This window comes from Brachyhypopomus gauderio, chromosome 10 (genome assembly GCF_052324685.1).
Source record: "Brachyhypopomus gauderio isolate BG-103 chromosome 10, BGAUD_0.2, whole genome shotgun sequence".
Lineage (NCBI taxonomy): Eukaryota > Metazoa > Chordata > Actinopteri > Gymnotiformes > Hypopomidae > Brachyhypopomus > Brachyhypopomus gauderio.
In genome coordinates, this window is record NC_135220.1 from 8,202,750 (window position 1) to 8,217,621 (window position 14,872).

Sequence of the window (14,872 nt, forward strand, 5' to 3'; positions counted from 1 at the left end):
ATATAGCTGCGCTATATATATATTCCCAATAATCGTGTGTGTCTCATGCTTTCATCTCATCACTCAGCCTGATCCTCGCTGTTACACTATTATTGAATAGGTACAAACGCATTAGCTACAAAAGCTTTAATTTTGCATACAAGTAATTTAATAATTAACAATGTTTTAAATAAATTATTCTAAGCTGGAAATGTCAAATGCTTTTATTTAAATGCTTTAAATTTGTTGCTTACCAAGAAACCACCCATCACACACGCTGCTAGCTTGTAATCTTATCCCAACCATGCTGTTTGTAAGGATGTACGAATCATTGGGTTGATCCAGGCCAACGTGCCACTACATTAGTAAGGCACATTTTTGCATCACAGGTTATTTGCAAGTTTATGCAATTAAAGTGCTTTCTATTCACATAAGCAAATTCCTCCTCAGATGGTGCCTTTATAGAAATATGTGTGCAGTTGATCGCTCCGATTACATTAGGGAAACCGGCTATCGCTGCAAATTGCGCTTTAATGTTTGCCTGGTCAACCGCTTTATATGGGAACTTTATATAACTAGCTGATATGCAGACGATCCCATTCAAAACAGCTGGCATGGCCCGACTCAAAGATGACTGGGACATCCCCAACTGGTCTGCCAGTTCTCTTTGAAATGAGCCAGTCGCCAGGAAGCCGAGCGTTGTCAGCACCTGTAAAGGAACTGGCAATGCGCAACTCCTCGCGTTTCTCTCTCCAAAACTGGAATTAACTCAGCACAAGAGGACAACTCTTGGAAATTTGAAACGGCTTATAAGCCAGTCATCATCATGGGCCAAAAAATTATAATGGTCATGGAAAACGGCGAATTTGACTATTAGCAATATCTTCCAATAATACCAACGCTGCCATCTCCCAAGAACTCCAGCGCAACATTTAATGCATGTTTATATAAGCTAGACTAAGTGGAAACACATTGAATGATTATTTCAGTAAGGCAATGAAATTGTCTGATTAATTTACTGTTTAATTGTCTTATTAATTTACTTTATTTTACTCAATATGGGCTTTATTACAATGTGTGCGTAAATAGTATCTTAATAGTTGTAATTTCAATGCATCACCTCTAAGTGTCGCTAATTGACGAAAACACATTAGAAACATGCGTACGCCTGAAGTGAAAGTGTCGTGGGTGTACGCACTTTCTCACGTTCAAATAACATTTAGTACATCTGACCATTTGCGTGAAACATAGCGTATGCAATGTTTTCGTGCATACGCACTGTTTGTACATGTGGCCCCAGAGGAGCCCATCCTCTACAAGCTGACTTCAGACAGGGGGAAAAGTAACATGATGGATGATATACACATATACATATTTGGCTCTCTAGTGAAATTTATGGAAAACATTCAAAGTTCACACTACAGTGATATTATATGAAGTAGAAGCATGGAATGTTGATTTCCTCATCTCAAACAGTGTATTGAAACAAAAGCCATTGATAGTGGTGGGTATAACAACAAAAAATGTCAATGTCTCAGTAACTTGTCATGTGTCCTTGAGCATCAATTACAGTTTGACAACAACGTCTCATGCTGTTCACAAGTCGACTGATTGTCTACTGAAGCATGGCATCCCACTCTTTTTGAAGGGCAGTCCTCAGGTTGTTGAGGTTCAGGGGTACAGAGTTACGAGCCTCTACATGACGACTCAGTTGATTCCATAGGTTTTCTATGGAAATTAGGTGTGAAAGTGCAGGCCACACCATTTGAGGTAACCCAGTCTCCAGCAGCCGTTCCCTAATGATGTATGCTTGATGAGCTGGACTATTGTCCTCCATCAAGATGAAATTAGGCATGTTCATGCAGAGGCACAATGACTGGATTAAAGTAGTATAGACTTGTCACAAAGTGTAGGGCAGTTCTGTATTGACTAGATTGTAGACGCCCACACTGTAACACCACAACACCCAAAGGCTCGTCTGGTGACAACAGTGGCTGATGGTGGTCTCCATGTCATCTCCACTGGTCCCTTGTCCAGCATAAATGCTCCCTGGCCCAAACCAGGAAAGGATTGTTCCCTTTATTCAGCAACCATTTGTGGTTGCATGGTGGTGTGGTGGTTAGCGCTGTCATCTCACAGCAAGGTGATCTGGGTTCAATTCTTGGTCTGGTTCGCTTGGTGTGTAGTTTACATGTTCTCCTTGTGCCTGCGTGGGTTTTCTCAGGGTACTCCCCCATGACCCTGACTAGAAGGTTTCAGCATCCATGCAAAGCCTTTTAGCTTCTGTTCCTAATGGCATGTCTCTGGTCTGGTCTGGTCTCATGCATTGGATAAGGAGGACAAAAAAGCACTGGCTTTACTATATTTCTCATAGCAAGAGGAAGCAGAGGAGGCATCTGATCGTGAAGTATGATTCTTCAGAGACTTCAATTTCAGAAGCTAAATAGTTCATAGCATCATAACTAAACTAAGAGGAAGAGCTAGTGTCCAGTTCTGTCTTCCCTGGCATTCGGTAAAAACCAAAATGAACCCATATTTTTGCCTTAAATGAAGACCAGACAGGTTGAATATCTCTTTCCTCCATCTGTTTTGAACCTTTTCCGCGCATGAGTGTGTCCCAGAACCTGCTGCATAAAGTCTCGCGTAATTTTGTAATTACATAACGCGAGACTTCACCACGACTTAGAATCGATTTTGGGACATTTAAAATCAATTCTGAATCGTAGTAAATGAGAATCGATTTTTGAAATATGAATCGATTTTTTGGCATACCTCTAATGTTATCTTTAAACTGGGTTCCCTCATACAGAGCGATCGCTATCTCGTTCATACATTCTTTGACAAATTCGGCGTCAGTGAATGATTTTTTGTGCTTGCCTAAGACCCATGCCACTCACGGTGATGCTTCAGTCATGCGCTCTTGCTGGGTTGCTGACCTTACTATCACAGTTCGTGATGCTTGATATGATTCTTGCATTTGATAAATTTTTCTGGTTCTCACCTCGGTGTTTTGGGGATTGCTCTGGTCGAAGTGCCCATGCTTTGTTTCATAGTGCCGCTTCACGTTTCCACTTTTGATGACTGCAACAGTCTCATTGCAGATAAGGCACATTGGTTTTGGGCTCCCTGCAGACAGTACAAATGCATATTTGTCTGTCCACTCTGCCTTAAACTCTCGGTTTTCTGAATCCACCTTTCGTTTCTTTTCCAGTTTGGAGCACGCCATGTTTATTTCTGCTTGCCGAAAACCAACTGATAACTCGTAAATTATTGACCGACACAGACAGAAAAAAATGTGCACGTGTGTAATGTTCACAGAGTTGTCATAGTGATGATAAACAAACTTGGTTTGAGATTGAAAATACAAAGTGCACTAGGCTACACCACGGTATAGCACGGCAAATAATTACGCCTGAAACACTTTGAAAATATCATAATAATAATAATAACAATAACAATAATCATACTCATCATCTTTAATAAAGACAGCTTTCTCTCTTGGTCTGGATGACATTGCGTCTGGGTCCGCATTCGGACCTAGGTCCGTCAGTTGAGTATGTCTTCCATACACAGTAGGCCCAACCAATTACACAAATGTTGTGTGTTTAGAGAAACATCCCTTGAGATCAGAGAAGCCATTTAGAACTGAGCATGTTTCCATTTCTGGTGTGCTACTTCACATCTGGCAAAAGCCTGTGAGAAGATGTCAAATGCACTGAATGCAGCAGTGATGAGCGTTTTACAGCTCTTTATCCTAGTCCTGGTCTGCAGCCCTTTAATGCTGCCACACAAGTGATTATGTTTAGTCGGGAAGAAAGAAATCAACAGCACCGAAACTACTGTATACAGTGCATCCGGAAAGTATTCACAGCGCTTCACTTTTTCCACATTTTGTTACGTTACGTCCTTATTCCAAATTGTATTAAATTAATCTCTTTCCTCAAAATTCTACACAAAATACCCCATTATGGCCATGTGAATAGTTTTCTTGGGAGTTCTGAAAATTTACTTTGTAGAACCACCTTTGGCAGCAACTACAGCCTCAAGATTTTTTTGTTTTTTATTTTTAATTAATTTTCAGAATTCTCAAGAAAACTTTTTTACATGATCATAATGAGATACTTTGTGTAGAATTTTGAGGAAAGAGATTAATTTAATACAATTTGGAATAAGGCTGTAACGTAAAAATGTTGAAAAAGTGAAGCACTATGAATACTTGCCGGATGCACTGTAATCAGTGTTATCATTGTTGATCAGAGTAATTGTTCATTGGCGAGGTCCAATTATTATTTTTTAAAATAATACTCCTTACTCACAGAAGACTTGTGCAGGTACAGTCAAAACCACTGGCAGACATGGTTTCTCATGGTTTGTAAGTAGAGTCAATGAATGGACAAGTCAGCACTTGTGTCTCACTCTTATTGAGTGTGTGATCCCTAATGATTCCCACTCAGAAAGCAACACTTTCTCTGGACACAATCCAGAGCTGGATCTGGACATGCAGAATAACCACCACAGTTCAGAAATGAGCAGGAATGGTGCCTCTAAGATATAGTGCTTATCATCCAAAAATATGGGTGGCTTTTGATACAAGTACTTGCTGTGACTGTGACATGCGGAGGAGGCAGGTACGACGACAAGAGATCCAGTGAAACATACAGGTTTAATTGACACGAAAAGTGGAGCTCTGGGCGGTAGACACGGGGGGGAGCAGCTGGCCTCGCCCTCACTCGGAAGAGGAGAGCGAGGGCGAGGCCAGCTGCCCCCCCCCACCCCCCCCCCCACCCCCCCCCCCCCGGGTCTGCAGCTTCTCGGACGTCGGAGGAGGAGGAGGAGGAGGTCAGCCCCCCGTCTTCGTTGTGCTCGGTGCCGACGTTGTATTCTGGGAGGGCGAAGAAGAGGCCAGCCCTACTCCGCCCGTCCACTCAACCCCCACCGAGCACCGCGGTGCAGAAGAGGAAGAGGTCAGCCCTCCTTCATCTGTTTACTCGGCCCCCAATGAGTATTATGGGGAAGAAGAGGTCAACCTCCATCCATTTACTCTGAGTCCACCGAGTATTATGGGGAGGAGGAGAACGTCAGTCCCCCTCCGTCCATTTGGCCGCCCCCCTCCGAGCACAACAGCGAGAGCGAGGAAAAAGACAGCACCTCTGTATACTCGGAGGCGACTGTGCGGTCCGAGAAGGGGTGCCTGAGAGGAGAGGACATTCCTCGTTCCTCCGCTCCCGAACTCGAACTTGAGGGAGGGGGTCAGGGAAAAGGCACCTGTACCCACCACTATGGGCTCACTGGACTCCTCCTCAGGGTACGCCAGTGGGATAGCCTCTTGCATAAGTGCGTGGTTGCCCTCTCTCCACGCTGCCTCAAAGAATGCCTCTGCGTTCTTCTCCCTCACGTACACCGTGGCTGATGAAGATGCGTGACGGCGCTTGGCCTTCTGCTTCCCCTTCATCCTGTATTCTGTGGCTCGTCTTTCTGTGACGTGCAGACGAGGCAGGCATGACGACGAGATCCAGTGAAACATACACGTTTAATTGACACAAAAAGTCACGGTCCGGATCTGTCACCGTGACCGTGACAAGGTGTCTGAATGATGACTTGATGACCAGACCCCAACAATGGCTTACTTGGGGTGAATATTTTTGCAAGGACACTGTTGTCTTCATGGTGACAATTTTCTATTTTTTTATTGTCAGACCAAAGGATAGTAACTTGCTATTTTTTGGCGCCAGGACAATGACCTAAGTAATCCAATCATTAAGAAATCTTGAGATTAGCTGAAATCTGAGAAATGATTGATTTCTTCACCTTCTTCACTTCTTCTTCACTTCTTCACTTTCCAAGAAAGTGTCTACAGTCAACAAGATCCAAAGACTATGAATGGTCTCTTTTCTGTAAACCTATAAGGTTTAAAGTTAAGGTTTGTTGACCCTATTGTCATTCATAAAAAGCCTATCTAGATCCTACCATTGATGCTGAAATCTGAGATGCACCTTACGTTCTGACATGGAGGGATTCCCTTCAGGAACTTCTCCAAGAGAGCTGCAGTAAGTAGGCCCAGGTCCACTTTAGACTACCTGGGGCCCCAATGTTTTGAATGTTTTTTTCACTCTGAAAAATCTTATTGCATAAAAAAGAGCAGCTGAGTTTGCCATTGGCCTGCTGGGCTTAGGTGGTCTCATTCAGAATATGCGTGCTACCCAAGTACTGACTAAAAGTCAGTCTTTGAGATAGGGTTTCTTAATACAGAGGGTGCATTAGACCAGGGGCTCATCTCCTGTTTCCAAAATGCATCAATGACTGACTGCTTGAGAAAGCTGTTCTATTTTGATACTTGAAGAAAAAAAAACATGCTCAATAAAATGTAGGCTACGTGTTCAACGCTTTATTCAGTTAAACATGAAAATAGTACTGTATGCCTACATACTTTAAGAGGGCACATTCAGTCAAACATGAATTTGTAAGCCTACATAATGTACCTTAAAAGGGGTTGATAACATGTTTATTCGGCTAAACATGAGATTTGAAATGTAAGTCAACATTTAGTACAAGGGCTCAATTTCGGCGGCGACTCTTCCCCAGGGCTGCATCAGTCCTTGACTCAGCGTCAGCAGCATTAGCAAACGGGTGTTTTGCATTTAAATGGTACTTCAGACTGGTAGAACTCCTACAATAAACGAATTCCGCGTTGCATAAGCTGCAAACAACTTTAGTCTTGTCAATCTCTCCATTAGGAAGCTTCTTAAAAATGAATTTTCCATGAAGCAAACCTGGCGGCTTCGTGGCGGCATCCGTGTAAGCACACATGCGATTTGTTGTTGTAATTTACAGGTTAGAAAACTCGTTCTCGCCCCCTACTGTGCAATTTGGTTAGGAATACACCCAAACTAAACTATCAAGGTGAAAGTCATCATAGTTTGACCCAGCTCCCAACCCAACTTTAAGAATAGATTATAGATTAATGGCGATAACTTTTATATCGCCCGATAAGAGTATCACATTATCGAACGCCGATAACAGCCCACCACTAATATATATATATATATATACACCAACAATAAATTAAAATTAATAACTTCAGGCTGGGCTAAGGCCAGCATAACAAACAAAAATCCATAATCACCCATTTCAATTGAGTTAACCTTAACGAAAATACATAAACCTTCCCTATGTCCCTATAACGTAAACAGGTGAAAATGTCCCAAAAGAATATGGCAGCCCAGCCTTACAATTTAAAATTAATAACACCAAAATAAACCCCCAGAATCCACAATGATGTTCATTTATGCACTATACACAAATACAATAAATGGGTAGCATATAAGCATTACTTCTCACAACACTTATCGAATTCTCTCATAATAGACCCGGCAGTAAACCATCAGTCTGAACTCACACAGCCAGTTACAACTCAAGCCAGAAATCACTAGTATCACCCAATGACCAGGTGGACTCCACTGCTCAAGACACCACAAGGCACTGTTTCTCTCTGGTCGTTGCGCCAGCTTCAGGAGAACCTCCAAAAAAAAACTCCAAAACAACCAAACACCAAAAGAAACCCCAGAAAAACGGTAACAAACTTCCTCAGTGTATGGTGAAAAATTAAATTGTATGGTGGAAAATTAACTGCCTGCCTGATTCTACACTGAACATCCATTATGACAAATTCAAAACGCTCATTTGGATGGTGTTTACATTTTTCCTTAAAAGATGTTCAGAGGAAATTAACATTGATATGTCAATTAGTATACATAGAGATCTATGTGTGACTGAATACAAAATGTGCTTTTAGTGATTTTTATAATTTGTTATTAAAATAACAAGAAGAAGCAGCTGCTTCTACCCAGGTTCTTTCACATATTGATAGTGGCTATGAGTGTTTCACAATAAGGAGAATGACCAAAACTCAGACTTAATGACTCCTTAATGTCAGCTTAATCAAGAGCCAGTACTCTTGATTAAGCTGCCCATGTAAAGCTTGTGAGCTGCAGCAGCCGCTGCTCATCCCAGCGTCTGGTCAGCATGGCTGAGCTGTGGCTTCGGTTTGACTCCAGCTCCATTCAGGAGTCAGCTTGTTGTGTGCAAACAGTGACGGACCTCAGAGCCCAAGAGGATTCTGTCTCCACCCACTGCAAAGCTGCGCCAATGATCCTGTCTGCTTTTTCAAAGCTTCCACATTGCAAGACAGACAATGGGGCCTTTTACTAAGGAGCCCTCCCAAAATATAATGTGTGGGGGCGAGAGTATTCTCTCATTTCATGTTCTAATGGTGTATTTTGCTTTTTTTAATTGCTATGTTCAGAATCTCTTGGCCAAGTTTGAACCCTGGTGATGAGTTAAACCTGAGTTAAACATGTTAAACCTGCTTTTAAGATGTAAAACACTTGGATTGTATGGAAAGCCTCTTCTGTAAGAGTTTTTTTTCACGATTCCTTTGTTGATTTTAAAGCTTGGATTATTCATGCCTTGTGTATTCTTGTATATGTGTTTGCCCGTGTGTAGCTTGGCACATACATGATCTGACACTTCATTTGGATTGTTGAAGTGTGTGTTTTTGTGCATGTTCACACCCACAAACAAACATCCGTGGTATTTGGTGGTGAAATCGTCTTGCGGGCTGCAGGGTATAGGCCAATGCTTGCACCACTAATTAACAGACCGTGAAGAGGTCCTGAGGGAGAAGTATATATCAGGCTTTTTTCAATTGGGTGCCTCAATTCTCTCTGTAGATATTGATGTGCACTCTCTTTTGTTAACCTAACAAAGTGATTGAATGGTTGTTACAAACCTCATTTACCACAGCCAATGCTTTATGAATATTTGCTAATATCTCTGTATTTTTGAATTGCATAAAAATTACTCTTCTAGGAAATGCCAGTCTTTATGCAGGTTTTGTTCTAGTCTAGATAATATACATTTTAGAAGACAAAATTGGTGTCCTGGCACTGAAGTATTTCCATAGTTTGCCAAAGCTACATAATATTCATTTTATCAAATACCTCAAACTGTCAGAATATCGATGTTTACTGATGTACAAGATGAACTCCTTCCTCTCTAGTAGTTCGTATTGTATATCAGGGACTCCTTTTGAGCATTATTGCATACTGTTAATTTAGCAATAATAAACAGGTTGTGTGCCCCCTCTAAAACGCAAACACTCGACAAAGCACATTTCTGTAAGTTTGCTTTATGACATGTAGAAGAGGCAATGCAAGTTTGATTTATATAACACCTTTAATACACATCTGCAATTTAAAGTGCTCCTATTACAACCCAAGATCTGTCACCTTGGGAAGGTCATTGCCAAAAATTATTTTTAAAAGATTTTACAGAAATAAAATGGATATTGAAATTAATTAAATAAAGTATTTAAAGAAATCAACAGAGGATTTTAAATTAAACTAAATTGAGAGAAATAAATTGAGTACCATATTTTCTGGACTATAGAGCACACCTCAATATAAGTGCTTGCTCAAAAAAAGCAACATTTACTTTGTTTCCACAATATTAATTTTTTTATTTCTTTTAGTGTTTCTGAAAGCCAACAAAAGCCAACTTAACCTTATTATTGTATCATGTTTTTGATCTGAGTTTGAATAAAATGTCTGAATGAGTGCTCATCCCAGACTGGTGATTCCATACTTTTTGCCAGGGGTTGTAGTTATGGTCAATTGAGTCAAGTTGAAGGTCATACAGCAGTAGATATAATGTGTCTGGTCCCTTGGTACCTATGCGACCTCATGTTTGTCCAGTTTTAGATGTTCAGAAGTGCACTGCTCAGATTAGAGGGTTTGTACTCTTATTGGGAGAGTTGTTCAGTTTAAGGACAGATGAGGAAGAGGCTTCACTGTACCTCATCCTCTTGGTCTCCTCCTCTGATTCCCAATTCATTATCATTATCAGTTCAGTGTGAGTTGAACTGCATTATCACTTCAGTCACCATGAACTTTCTGACTTTCAATCTCCACTCATGCTCTGTCCCAGTTTACTTGAATAAAGGTGTTGGACTGGCAGAAACTTTTCAGTTTACAGCAAGGCCGACGTCTTCTGGACGTGAGTATGGGTGGGCTTGTAAATCACCAAACAGCTCAGACAGATGTCTCTTACCTATTGTTATTGCTGCTTTAGGGCAGCATGGAGCTGTCTGGAAAGAATGGATTAAAATCATACATCTGTTGATGTATCCAGCACTGACACTGTTCCCCTTTAGGTCATTAAAAGTTATGTGAATAGCTTGATTGTGCCCTTTAAAATATGCATGTTCCATAGTGAATTAAAGACACATTCCATTGTGAAATGTTTCAAAAGCATTTTCTTCTTTTTCTTTATTCCCTGCTGAAGCATGATTTTGCAGAAACACAACACATGGTGTTGAAATGTTTACATGTGTGAAGACTATAGTATATTAAGGATCACATTATGTCTCAGTGGGGAGTGATTGCCTTGAAGCTGAATAAGCCAATCTGCTAAGGGTTTTCAACAACTACATGAAAAATTACCTGGAATTACTTCCCCCTGCACAAATGGCCAACCCGAGGTTTATTATTATTCACATAGGCGACCTGAAATTTGTACAGTGAGTATTGTGGTTTGTTCTGAAATATTGTAACAGTACTCTTGATTGACTTGGTAATGTCATACCATGTGTGGTGTCAAACCAGTTAGCTGAATTTGCAGTTACCCCCAGTGTGGTGGGGTGGGGGTATTTTTTTCTCTTATAAGTTTCTCTTGTAAGTATTGTTACAGTGTATTAGTGAGTCACTGACAAATAAGGGTTGGTATAACCTCCAAATCACAAATATGCAATAAACATGTTAAAACAACATGCTAGATGTTTGTTTAGATGTATAGTTTGCATTTCTGTTTGTGCCATAGCATTTGATATGACATTTCTACCAATTAAAGAATCACAGTCACATTAAATTGTCAAATGGTGTAACCACAAAAGCATGACAAGAATTTAATTATTCCTATGTAAGTGTACTGATGAAAATAAGTGATTTATTATGAAATCATTTAAAATAATATTTAAAATGTTTTATTTCTAAACTAACATAATATGGGTTTTTGGTGTACTGTAAGTCAGTATGCCATAGACATTAATGATTTCTCTCTTATCTTGGATCAGTTGGTTTGCTGTATTCAAATTGTAGTTTACCCTAGATGTTTGGAATTGGCTCAAACGACATTGGCATGGTTTCCAACACACATGTTCATACATACACATGCATGCTGTCTGGACCTACGGTCTCTTGTGAACTTTGTTATAGAACCAAGATTAGTGCTGTCTCTTTGCATGAACTTACTCAGGTTCCTTTGAATTTGCAGGATAACTTGTCCAGGCTGTTAGCTTGTCTGTTTGAAAATCTAATTATTTTGGGCTGATGATGTGTGTGTGGTTTCAACCACTATTCACAAGTTATTTTATGTTTGAATGAGTAAATCTCATGTCTTTATAACCAATTTGATATAAATTGTAATAATTTGATCTGTGTTAGTACATGTATGTGTGCACAAAGGCAAGTTTAAACTGCTTCTTCATCCTATAGAGAAAGTTTGTGCTGCTGCAACTCTGCCTTGATGTTTTGGCAACTCTGGAGCTCCACACCTGAAATAGCCGAAGCACTGTAGAGTTTAGCACTGCAGTCATCACTGTGGTCATCAAGTATCCCTGTTTGCCACTTTTTGCCATACACAACTTGGCCTCTGTGTTTAATGAAATTGTGGAAACCCCTCTTTACACTCACACACACTCTTCCGGGGTTCTACTGTATATGTATTTATATATAAGTGAAATGTATTTATATAGTGCTTTATACAGCGGCTGTTCACACAAAGCAGATTTATACATTACAGTCCAGGCCATCAAAAGCAGAAGCACATAGGCTTCTGGAGAAGCCTGTTTATAAGGCACCTACAGCACATAGATCTTTTTTGTCTTTGGGAGTACAGAATGAGCACAAAAGCCCACTCACCCAGTCTGTCTCAAACCTCCAGTACCTCTGAATTACCCCAGTCCGTCTGGACTCTCCTAGTCCCTCTGGAGTCTCCCAGTCCCTCTTGCTTTTGTGCTCTTCTGCTGTTCGCAACATTCCTTAGTCCTTGGAACCTGTGGACTTTATTCATATTTTTTAATCCATAATGTCAGTGTGTAAAGATCCAGCACATTAAACATGCTTTACATAATCTCTGTGAGTAGAAGGACAAGATTGAGGGGATCATTGGAAAAAAAGTTGAGAAACCTCATTGTCTTCAGGCACCATCTATTGAAAAATGTTTTTTTGGATTGTGGCATTTTTTTTCCTCACCCGCCTGTCGTGAAAGCCGTATTTGAGATGTGCAGACAAAGGGCATCTTGTGTGCCTGAAGGAGAGTGAACTGTTGCCGGCCTGTCTGGCTGGGATGTCCTCTGCATTCTGTCTGGCCTGGCGAGAAAGCGAGCGTGCCCATTGTATGGCATGGTGGGCGGCCTGACTCGGCTATTCTGCACGCAGTGCGAGGGGTCAGTGCCCAGCTGAGGGCCCCTGCTCTTTGTATGAGGCTGGCATGGCGCCTGGTTTTTGTGCGGGTCCCAGAGCTGCCCACATGTCCAACAGGTGCACCTGCAGCTGTACACACTCATTTGCCAAAAAAGTATTTTGAGAATTTTTTTGTGGGCAGGAACGTACTTTTGGAAATGGGAAACCAATATGTTGACTTTGAGACTTACATGAAACTCACAACACACGTAATTGGATCTAGTTTTACTAGTAAAACTATCCTAAAATTGCTTTTCCTGCTACTAATAATTATAATTCTTTAGACCTTTATATAGTTATTATACATTTTACTTATGGAAAAACATACTTTGTACGTTAAATAGTCAAGAACATAATCTGTTGGGTGCTGAGGATTTGAATCACACATTCCTTTGGGTCTAGTAAGTGGTTTTATTTACACACTGTGCTGCTATTGGTCACTTCCTCACAGGAAGCTCAATAACCTGTACAACCTGTCACCTGTACACCGCAATGACAACAGTAAACTTTGGGAGCCTTGGGAGTTTGGACGGGAAAACCTATGAGATGGTACTTATGTGAAGTCGTGAGTTCTGAACAATCAGCATTTCTTCCAAATCAACTGGACCCTCTGACCAGCATCTGAAACACACTGCCGACATTTCAGAATGGCTTGTTTTTTTTTTTGTTCAGATCCTTTCAGATGTTATATCTTGTATAATCAAATCATTGTCCTCATGGGTAACTATTGCTCCTTCCTATTAGTTTTTTTTTTTTTATCAATCAATATAAATTGAAACATTCATTCATTAATTCATTCATTCAATTACATTTGAGTCTAAACAGCAAGTCTGCCTTGTCTATGTTTTGTGTCTGTGTGGGTGAGTTTGTCTACATGATGTCTACATGAAAACACTACTATGTGGGTGGGTGTATGTGTGTTTGTGTGAGACACAGAGAAAGAGACGGAGAATCTGGATTAGTGTGCAATACTTGACATACTTCTCTCAAAAATGCCAGTATTGCTAGGAATCAGTGCTATCTGGTAGGAGCCAATTTGAATCATGCAAATTGCATCAGGCTAACTGCTCCCACCAGCTTCCATTAATGTTTGGCCACTCTTAACGTTTCTGTTTGAGGTAGAGAAGAGAACTGCTTAAGGTGGTGTCCAGTTAGGGTGCAGCTGGTAGATGTCTGATGTGGATTGCAGGGTCTGAGGCTAAAGTTTGTGGATGTTTGTGTGGCTTAACCGAAGGAGAAGCTATCCGTGGGTCGGAGTTGGGGGTGCACTCCCCAATGGTGTGTTTCTAATGTTCTAGAGCAGTCAGAATAAGTAGAAGCAGTCTAGACCTCAATGTAGCTTGAATGATTCCTTACGTAGCAGCCCACTATCATGTTATATCATTTATTTCCTGTGTGTGTGTTTGTAAGGCCATGCTCCATGCCATGGATGTAATTTTGATTTCAAAAGTAGGGGGGACATGGATTCGTCGCTATTTAAATATTTGGTTTTAACCGTAAAAACTGGGGGGGACCAAAGCCGGCTTTTGAAAAAGTGGGGGGGACATGTCCCCCCCCAAAATTACGTCCATGCTCCATGCAGCAGCAGATGGGGATTTCTCTCTGTGTGTGAAATTTCGCTCTTATAATTCGAATTCTATCGTCGGTCCATTTGTTTTGGCAGTGAGTGTTCAAGGCAGCCTTTATGTTGGACAGTGATGAGACTGACATCACTTTACTCTGTGTTAACTCTGTGTTTCTGTGGTAACTGTGGTAACTCTGTCAGTGGTGTACCACACTGCTGCACCATACCCTTTTTGCCTTGTAAATACTTGTGTGTGTGTGACACATCTTCTCCAATAGGTCTCATGATCAAGTAATGAGTTGAATGACATTTAAAAACACTACATTTTGTGGTGCATAGATATTGCATGGCTTAAATCAGAGAAACAAGTTATTGGTCAGTCTTATGACCTCTATTTTGAAACCACCATCATTGTAAATGACTCCTCGCAGTTTTATAACAGCTTACCTCTTCAAACTCGTATTCATATTTCTACTCTTTTGCTCTTTACTGTAGTAATTTCATTTTGTTTCATTTTGGTGTCTTATGAAGTCTTAATAAAGGTCTCAGCCCCCCGCCCCCTTTAATTAATGGTTTTAATGGACATTGTCATTCTGCTTTGTGTTGGTTTTCTGGTCTACATTTTAGAATTGTATAAGTACACTTTTGCTGCCTTAATACTCATGGTACCATGGAGTAGAAGCTGTTCCTTTAACTCTTGTATATTTTGCACATGCATGCAACCATGCAACCATTTCTGAGCTACACCAACACATCACTCTAAATGTGCTTTATATTATTAATGTTGGCAAGCTGAGTAACTTGCTTTGGG

At 40.7% G+C, this 14,872-nt stretch overlaps 1 protein-coding gene across 2 annotated transcripts in view; it reads left to right on the forward strand.

The window, feature by feature from the left end:
- arl15b (ADP-ribosylation factor-like 15b) overlaps positions 1–14,872 on the forward strand; it is an 81,960-nt gene that overhangs the window by 54,262 nt on the left and 12,826 nt on the right. The gene's annotated exons all lie outside the window — the stretch shown is intronic.